Raw genomic sequence first — 10,083 nt, forward strand, 5'->3', positions numbered from 1 at the left:
ATATATATATATATATATATATATATATATATATATATATATATATATATATATATATATATATATATATATATATATATATATATATATATATATATATATATATATATATATATATATATATATATATTGAACTCATGTCCTAATCCATGGCATTCATGAATGTTACCGCTGGGCTGCTTTGTTAAACATGTATTTTGATTCTGTTCATACCCATATGATTTCATTTTTACTGATTATTATGCCTTATTATTTAATCTTTGAATTAAATTTCTGCAAAAAATTAAAATTGATTTATAATGTCATTATTTTGTTAAGCAATTCTATAAGAGATCTTATTTATTTATTTTTGTTCTCTCATATAATTGAGTTACTATGTCTAGTGATCGTTGTAATTTTGATTAATTTGGATTAACCACAGCATCCTTAAATTAATTGAGATTATTTTTTTAAAGTTTTGAGATCACATAAATTATTAGACATAAAATTGTAGTTAATTATACGTGGTATAATGAATTTTATCCTACAGGAATTTTTATTATATTTGTATGATTAATTGGGATAAAATGTCAAAATATTTTCATAACTTGCCCACAGGAATTATGAATTGGTACATAATTTGATAGTTTTATCATAAAGTATTAATTTTGGATAGAAAAACAAAATTATATCATGCACGTAAAGTGTGAGGTTTGAAAAATCTATCGCAATTTTTTTATAAATCTTATTACATTAAAATTTAGCCCACGGATAATTTTTATGTTGCAAGATTTATTTTATGGTATCTTTATATTGATAATACATACAATTTGGATAATATTTATGCCTCAAATTTTGACATCAATTTTGTTTATCCTTTTAGCTTCTCAACCTGCTAATTTTTCTGATATCTGATGTGATATTCCCGAGCTCAGAGGAGATAACTATAAGGTGTGGAAGGAAAGAATTCTCCTCCATCTAGGATGGATGGACATAGATTATGCTATTAGGAAAGACGAACCACCTGCAATTACAGATGAAAGTACTCCAGTTGCAATCACACTATATGAGCGGTGGGAGAGATCCAACCGGCTCAGTGTGATGTTCATTAAGACTAAGGTCACAGGTGGAATACGTGGTTCTATCGATCAGCATGAGAATGTCTGTGATTTGCTGAAAGCCATTGACGATTAGTTCGTCACTTCTGAAAAGGCTTTGGCAAGCACATTAATTATGAAATTTTCCTCCTACCGACTCACCAGTGTGAAAGGTGTGCGTGAGCACATAATGAAAATGTGTGGCATTTCAGCTTAACTTAAGAAACTTGAGGTTGATATGTCTGACTCCTTCCTGGTGCACTATATTCTGAACTCTCTCCCGTCTGAGTATGGGCCTTTCAAGATCTCCTACAATACACATAAAGACAAATGGTCAATCAATGAATTAATGACCATGTGTGTTCATGAAGAAGAAAGGCTTGTAATGGAACAGAGTGAATGTGCATTGCTGACAAGCACTCGCGGGAAGAACAGAGCTTTCAAAACTGACAAGTCAGAAGCCAATCAGAAAGGGAAATTCAAAATACCACCGCAAAGTGATATCAAGAAAGAAGCAAAGTGTTACTTCTGTAAAAAGGGAGGACACATGAAGAAGGAATGTCCTGGATTCAAAGAATGTCTTGAGAAGAAAGGTAATTTATTCTCATTTGTTTGTTATGAATCTAATATGACCGATGTTAATATTAACATCTGGTGGATTGATTCTGGATCAACAATCCATATAACAAATTCCTTACAAGGTATGCAAAACCTAAGGAAGCCAATGGGAAGTGAGCGAATTGTCCTATCAGGAAGCAGGATGGGCTCACATGTGGAAGCTATTGGAACTTACAATTTAATTTTGAATAATAGTTTTGTTTTAAAATTAGAAAGGACCTTTTATGTACCAAGTTTCTCACGAAACTTGATTTCAGTTTCTAGACTTGTACCTTTTGGATATTCCTTTAATTTTAAAGACACCTTGTTTGAATTATTTTATTAATTCGGAATGTGTTGGGAATGGTATATTGTCTGATGGTCTTTATCGTATTAATTTACGAATCGAATCCAGTTATAGTTCAATGCATGTTCAAACTGGCACTAAGTGGTGTAATATTAATGAGAATTCTTCTATGTTATGGAATCGGAGATTAGGATATATCTCCATAGAGAGAATTAAAAGGTTAGTAAAAGATGGGGTACTTAATACTCTAGATTTTGCTGACTTTGAAACTTGTGTTGGCTGCATTAAGGGAAAGCAAACCAACATGTCTAAGAAAGGTGCCAATAGAACTTCAAGTATATTAGAAATAATTCATACAGACATATGTTGTCCTAATATGGATGCACATGGTCAGAAATATTTCATCACTTTCATAGATGATTACTCACGATATATGAATATTTATTTACTTAACAATAAATATGAAGCACTGGATGCCTTCAAAGTCTTTAAGGCTGAAGTTGAGAACCAGTGTGGAAAACAAATAAAGATAGTGAGATCAGATCGGGGTGGTGAATACTATGGTAGATACACTAAGAGTGGACAAGCACCTGGTCCATTTGCTAAGTTTCTTCAAGAACATGGGATTGTTACCCAATACACCATGCCCGGTTCTCCGAACCAAAATGGTGTTGCAGAAAGAAGAAACCGAACATTATTGAACATGGTGCTGAGTATGCTTAGCAACTCTAATCTTCCTAAATCATTGTGGAATGAAGCACTAAAGACGACTGTGTATATTCTAAATCGGGTTCCATCCAAGGTTGTCCCAAAGACACCATTTGAGTTATTTAAAGGATGGAAGCCGAGTTTACGACATATGCGCGTTTGGGGATGCCCGTCTGAGGTGAGGATTTATAACCCATAAGAAAAGAAACTAGATCCGAGGACCATTAGTGGGTATTTCATTGGATATGCCGAAAGGTCTAAAGGTTATAGATTTTATTGTCCATCTCATACAACTAGGATTGTGGAGTCAAGAAATGCAAAGTTTCTTGAAAATCATTTGACTAGTGGGAGCGATCAAATAAAAAATTCAATTTCTATGCATGATCATATAGAGTATGAACCTTCCACTCCAAGTAATAGATTGGTTACTATTTACAACATCCCTCAAGTTCAAATGGATGTTGATCAACCAATCATCGAGACTCCACAAGCTACTAATGATCCAGTAAATCAAGTTGGTCATCAAGATGATGAACAATTAGTTGAACAACAAGATCCACAAGAAAATGTTGATCAAACATTAAGAAGATCTACTAGGACAAGAAAATTAGCCATTCCTAATGATTACATTGTGTATCTACAAGAATCTGACTATAATGTTGGAGCTGAGAATGATCCTGAGAGCTTTAGACAAGCCATGAGTTGCAAAGAGTCAAATTTGTGGTATGATACCATGAATGATGAAATGAATTCCATGAAAAACAACGACATATGGGATCTTGTAGAGTTACCTAATGGGGCAAATGCCATTGGTTGTAAATGGGTCTTTAAAACCAAGAAAGATTCATTAGGCAACATTGAGAGATACAAGGACAAACTCGTTGCTAAGGGATTTACTCAAAAGGAGGGAATCGATTACACTGATACTTTTTCTCCTGTATCTAAGAAAGATTCTCTTTGTGTCATCTTGGCATTAGTTGCACATTTTGACCTTAAGTTGCATCAAATGGATGTGAAAACAACCTTTCTTAATGGTGATTTAGAGGAGGAGGTTTATATGAAACAACCTGAAGGTTTCTCTTCTAATAGTGGTGAGCATTTCGTTTGTAAGCTTAAGAGATCCATATATGGTTTAAAACAAGCCTCTCGTCAATGGTATCTTAAATTCTATGAAACAATATCTTCATTTGGGTTTATTGAAAACCCCATGGATCAATGCATATACCAGAAGGTCAGTGGGAGTAAAATTTGTTTTCTCATTTTGTATGTGGATGACATACTACTTGCAACCAATGATAAAGGTTTTCTACATGAGGTGAAATAATTCCTCTCTAAAAACTTTGATATGAAGGATATGGGTGAGGCATCTTATGCCATTGGCATTCACAGAGATAGACTTCGAGGAATTTTGGGTCTATCACAAGAAACCTACATCAATAAAGTTTTAGAGAGATTTAGAATGAAAGATTGTTCACCAAGTGTTGCACCCATTGTCAAGGGCGATAGATTTAATTTGAATCAATGCCCTAAGAATGATTTTGAGCGGGAACAAATGAAGAACATTCCATATGCTTCTGTTGTTGGAAGTCTTATGTATGCTCAAGTATGCACAAGGCCCGACATTGCATTTGCTGTTGGAATCTTAGGAAGATATCAGAGTGATCCAGGTATGGATCACTGGAAAGCTGCAAAGAAGGTGTTGAGATATCTTAAAGGAACAAAAGATTACATGCTAATGTATAGGCAGACAGACAATCTTGATGTGATCGGCTATTCAGACTCCGACTTTGCTGGTTGTGTTGATTCTCGCAAATCAACATCAGGATATATTTTTATGATGGCTGATGGAGCTATTTCATGGAGAAGTACTAAGCAAACCTTGGTTTCTACTTCTACTATGGAAGCCGAGTTTGTCTCCTGTTTTGAGGCTACTTCTCATGGTGTATGGCTTAAGAGTTTTATTTCTGGGCTTAGAATCATGGATTCTATTTCTAAACCTCTAAAGATTTTTTGCGATAATTCAACAGTTGTCTTTATGGCTAAGAACAATAAAAGTGGAAGTCGAAGCAAGCACATCAGCATAAAGTATTTAGCCATTAGAGAAAGAATTAAAGATAAAATAGTAGTTATTAATCACATTAGTACTGATTTAATGATCGTTGATCCTTTGACTAAGGGCATGCCACCAATAAAATTTAAGTATTATGTAGAGAACATGGGACTTGGGTCATCCTTATGATTGTATACATACAATTTATTACTAAAACTCTTATATTGTGATGTTTTCTCATTTTCATGCGCACATTAGTTTGAGAAAATATGTTACATCTGGACCAAGAGTAAACATTGGTTTATTCATCAAGTTAGTTACCATATTACAGATACGTACTTGAAAATAGACATGTTGTAATACATAGATGAGACTACTCGCTTTAAGAGGGACTATCTCTATGATTCTCATATTTATTTCTTGAGTAAGTTTTCCATGACTCATTTATGCCAATAATCAGTTTTATGGACCAAGTGGGAGAATGTAATGGTTTCTTATTTTTATTATAATAAGTATTAATAATAAAAAACCAATTTAATATGGTCCATAGTTTTAGGATTTTGGTTCTGAAAAGGGTATGATTTATTTTGGTTTTAATGTAAATTGATATGACCATTTAATTGGGTGGTAATGAGTTTTAATGGCTTTAAATTCTTGATGGTAGAATCAAGCCTATAAATAGTATTTGGTCCTCAAAGCTTTCTCTCATCAGAAAAGAAATACACCATCTATATTGAGAGAGCAAGAGCTTGGAAGAATCAAAGGCAGTGCACTCACAACACTGCAACAATGGCTGAAGGTAAAACCTCTAATTCTATTTCCGCATTTTGTTTTATTGATCTTGTTGTTCTTTTGTTATCAAGAACATATGATATATATATATATATATATATATATATATCTAACATCGAAAACATTTTCGGAGACATTCTAGAAATGCATTTTTTAACTAAATTAAGTTATAAAATTGGGGTGTGGCCCAAAAACGAATGAATTGTGTGCATCTGAGGTGCGTCCGGAGATGCATCTTCGAAATTTGAGGAGCATTTTCGGTTTTCTATAGAGTGTTTTTTCACCTCATAAGATGGGATAAGAAATTCCCGTTAAGCAATAGAATAAACCCAAATTTAAATATAATTTGAAACTAGTTTACTAGATAGTGTTGATAAAATTAGTTATTTTAGCCTAATATTATTATCAAAAGATATTATAAGTATGATATATGAGCTTGCACAAATTGATGCATAAAATTATATGGTGTATTCATATGCATAAAATTATATAGTGTATTCATATAGCGTATTAGTATAATGCACAGGCTGTTATAGAGCGTAGACTGATACATTGTTATTTTTGTAGGGATTTCATAAAAATGTTTGATTTTTATGTATTGTTATATTGTTATTTCTGCATTCTGGTATGTTGCATATATTAAACGCCCATAGTGTTTAAACATATTGTCAATTATCAATTTATAAAAAACCTGACTGCATTATAATATTCTTATTGTTGAACAACATTCACTCACAAAAGAAGCATTTAAAACTAACATAAATTAAATTTGAATGGAAACTTTGGTCAAGTATCTCCCTCCTTCCAAAAATGCTAAAATGAGAAACGAGGTAACTTCATTTAGGCAAGGAGAGGATGAATCCATATTTGATACTTGGGAAAGATTTAAGGAACTGCTTAGACAATGTCTCTACCATGGGATACCAATCTGTATTCAACTTGAAATTTTTTACAATGGATTGGTGCCTTCCTCAAGGAATATGTTAGATGCCTTAAGTGGCGGAGCTCTTTTGTCTAAATCTTATGAAGAAGGTTATAAGTTGATTGAGAGTATCACAGCCAACACCTATCAATGGCCTGTCACTAGGGAATTAGCTAATTCAAATCAAAAGAGACCTATTGGTATTCATGAAGTCACTGAGACTATAACTTTTACTGCTCAGGTGGCTCAAATCCATAAGATGAGGAAGAACCCGATGACTCCTTAAGTGACAAAGCCTAGACCTATTAAGGTGGTTACTGACACATCAGAGGTTGCATGTGTCTATTGTGAAGGTGCTCATTTATTTAAAGAATGCTTAGCAAATCCAATTTTTGTAAACTATGTTGGCAACAACAAGTATAACAACCCCTACAGCAACACTTATAATTCTGATTTGCGCAATCACCACAATTTCTCATGGAGTAATTAATAAAAATCAACTAAAGCCTCAAGCAACTAAAGCACCACAAATTTCTCATGGTTATTCTGCACCTAACTATGATGTGATAAATCAAAGGAATGACTAGCTGAAAAACATTTTAAAATCCTTCATCCAAGAGATCAAAAATTAATTTTAAGCACAAGGAATAAGCATCAAGATCTAGAGAACCAAGTGGGACAGATTTCCACTGCACTTAGTTCAAGATATCTAGGTGCTCCCCCAAGCTCTACTGAAGCTCCAACACTAACATCTGTAGTTAAAGTTGTTGAAACTTGTCAGATCATTAAGCTTAGAAGTAGAAAGGAATGTGGAGCATTCACACCAAGAAACAATCAGTCAAGTGAAAAACTGTCAGTTCAGGACAATTCACAAGATGAAGTAAAGTCCACTAAGGAGCCTTCCTCAGAAGGACATAATGAAGAAAATGTTGACAAAAATGCTACTGAAATAACCTCCAATTCAGAAAAACAACTAGAAGTCGTGTCATCGTCATATTTTTAGAGACTTCTCTTAATCCTGAACAATTTTTAGCAATATTTAAAGATATTTGCATTATATCATTCGTCATATTTGAAAACCATTTAAATACTACATTCTCATATTCTATGAAACAATATATATATATATATATATATATATATATATATATATATATATTGTTTCATAGTCATATTTTTAGAAAAACAACTAGAAGTCGTGTCATCGTCATATTTTTAGAGACTTCTCTTAATCCTGAACAATTTTTAACAATATTTAAAGATATTTGCATTATATCATTCGTCATATTTGAAAACCATTTAAATACTACATTCTCATATTCTATGAAACAATATATATATATATATATATATATATATATATATATATATATATATATATATATATATATATATATATATATATATATATGACTAGGAAATTAAGTTTCATCAAATTTCTTAATATGAGCCAAATAAGACGATTTCAAAAGTAATATATAAGACTTGGTTTACAACATTTTTTTTACTATGTTATTCCCAAGTCTCACTCTCTAATTTTATCATTTATAATATTATTTCTTTAGGTTTATCATACAACCAGTACAACATTTGAATCTCTACCACACTTATTTTATTTTATTTTATTTTTGATATTTTTTTATTACCTAACATTTTGTCATGTACAATGTTGCACAAATTATAACACAAAACAAATTATTTAGATTTATTAATTAACAAATAAATTTAATAACCTTAGTACATTTTTATCAATTAAATAATTTCTTATCCCAAAAAATTAAAGATCTTCTAAGTTTAGTATTTATTTAATTTTTCTTTATTTTTTAGTCATACAAAATTTTACCGAGTGTTGTTTTAATTCATGTTTTAATAATATGTAATTTTTATTATTCTCTTGGAGGCATGTTTAAAAAACTATAAAAAAATCTTTAAAAAATTAGTTAAAAATTTGACTTGTATATTTTAATTTTTGTTTGAAATATTTATATGTAATTAATGATATGTTAAAAAATTCTAAATTTTGGTTTTATAATGTTCTAAATATATACGCAAAATAAATATTTTAATTTTTTTTTTTAAATTAAGGATAGTTATACAAATTTGATTTTAGTAGTTACTAAAACACTATGCAATTTTGTTTGTAGAGATCTAAAAAACAATAAAAATGACTAAACATAAAAGTCCTTATTTATAAGACGAAAAACATATTCAACTCTTGTTTATATCTAAAAGTAAATAAGTTTTTTGTTTAAAACTTATAGCAATCAAATTTAAGGCAAACATAATTCCCTTTAGACGAATATGAGATAGTCGAATACAAGACACGTAAGTCGTTTTCATGCCACAAGGATTCACAAAAGTCATGAGAATGTCAAAATCCTTTAAAGTTAAGTACAACATGGTAACTTGAAGTTTTACTCAGGTTTTATGTTTATAGTTCTACTATATGAAGTAATTATTTACACGAAGACACGTTATAATAGAAAGATCAATGTGTGAATATTAGAAAAGAATATGTTGGGAAAGAGGAGAAAATTAGCCAAATGTGGGGCCCCACGTACTCTCCATATTAGGAGGAGTCATACATTAACTACAAAAATAACTGAGCAAGACCAAATTTTGTGAGTCATAATATTTTGGTTAATGAAACCAGTGTTTCTTATAAATATTACACTTAAACATTTTATTTAATACATTCAATCAAATAAAGAGGCTTATTTTTTAATCTCATCTCTGTATTTTTTTACTTTTCACTTTACTTATGCATTTCTAAGTTTATTATCTCATAAAAATTCTAATGGTGGACTTAAAATTATTTTGAGGAGCCAATAGTAGAGGAACATAGTTCTTCCTCAGCTAATCACTTGGAGAATAAAAGGAATCAAAATCAAGAGCTATTAGATGATCACTCGACTAGCTTTCAAGTTTGGAAACAAATTATGCATGCTTGGTGGAATACTACGTCCAATACCACTAACAAATTCACTTCCTCGAGTCATTACTATGTTTGATGCATAAAATTCCATTCTTGTAGAATTCTTAATAGTACCAACCAACCAACCACTTCAACATCAGATGTGTGAGGGTCTCTCAGACCAATATTCATCTACAAACTCTAAGAATACCAATATCTTTGGCCCATCCATGTGATACGAGAAATGATTTGGTTGATTCACCTAAATAATTAGTGGTTATGACTGCATCCTTTATTAGATAATAAATTGACGTGGGATACATGAATGGCTCGAGAAGTGGTTGACTAAGCTTGGAATTCTTTCAATAAAACTCGATGTTTGTGTTAAAATTGTACAATAAATCTTTATCAAATTCAATCAAGATGTTTTTGCCAACATTTTTTTTTGGAAAAACATATAGAGGTTATGTTTAATGGAATCCAAAGCTACCTGGTCAGAGATGACTTTCTATTGATCACATGTTCAACTTGAATATCAACTACCTAAAAAGTACAACTACATTATCTTTTAAGGAAAAACTAACTAGATCTAAAACTCAATAGTTCTCGTAAGTCCATTATTTATTCTTGATTACTTATGGCTAAGTTATAATAATATGATACACCATAGCTAAATGAGTTCTCCATTTATAAAATGAGACATATAAGTCTTGGTAA

At 31.3% G+C, this 10,083-nt stretch overlaps 1 non-coding gene across 1 annotated transcript; it reads right to left on the reverse strand.

Annotated features, from left to right (window-relative positions):
* Window positions 1-6,345: 6,345 nt before the first annotated feature.
* Window positions 6,346-6,452, reverse strand: LOC127077533 (small nucleolar RNA R71). The gene has a single exon (XR_007787331.1). It is a non-coding gene; the product is annotated as a small nucleolar RNA R71 (small nucleolar RNA).
* Window positions 6,453-10,083: the final 3,631 nt, after the last annotated feature.

This window comes from Lathyrus oleraceus, chromosome 4, assembly GCF_024323335.1.
Source record: "Lathyrus oleraceus cultivar Zhongwan6 chromosome 4, CAAS_Psat_ZW6_1.0, whole genome shotgun sequence".
NCBI classification, from domain to species: Eukaryota; Viridiplantae; Streptophyta; class Magnoliopsida; order Fabales; family Fabaceae; genus Lathyrus; species Lathyrus oleraceus.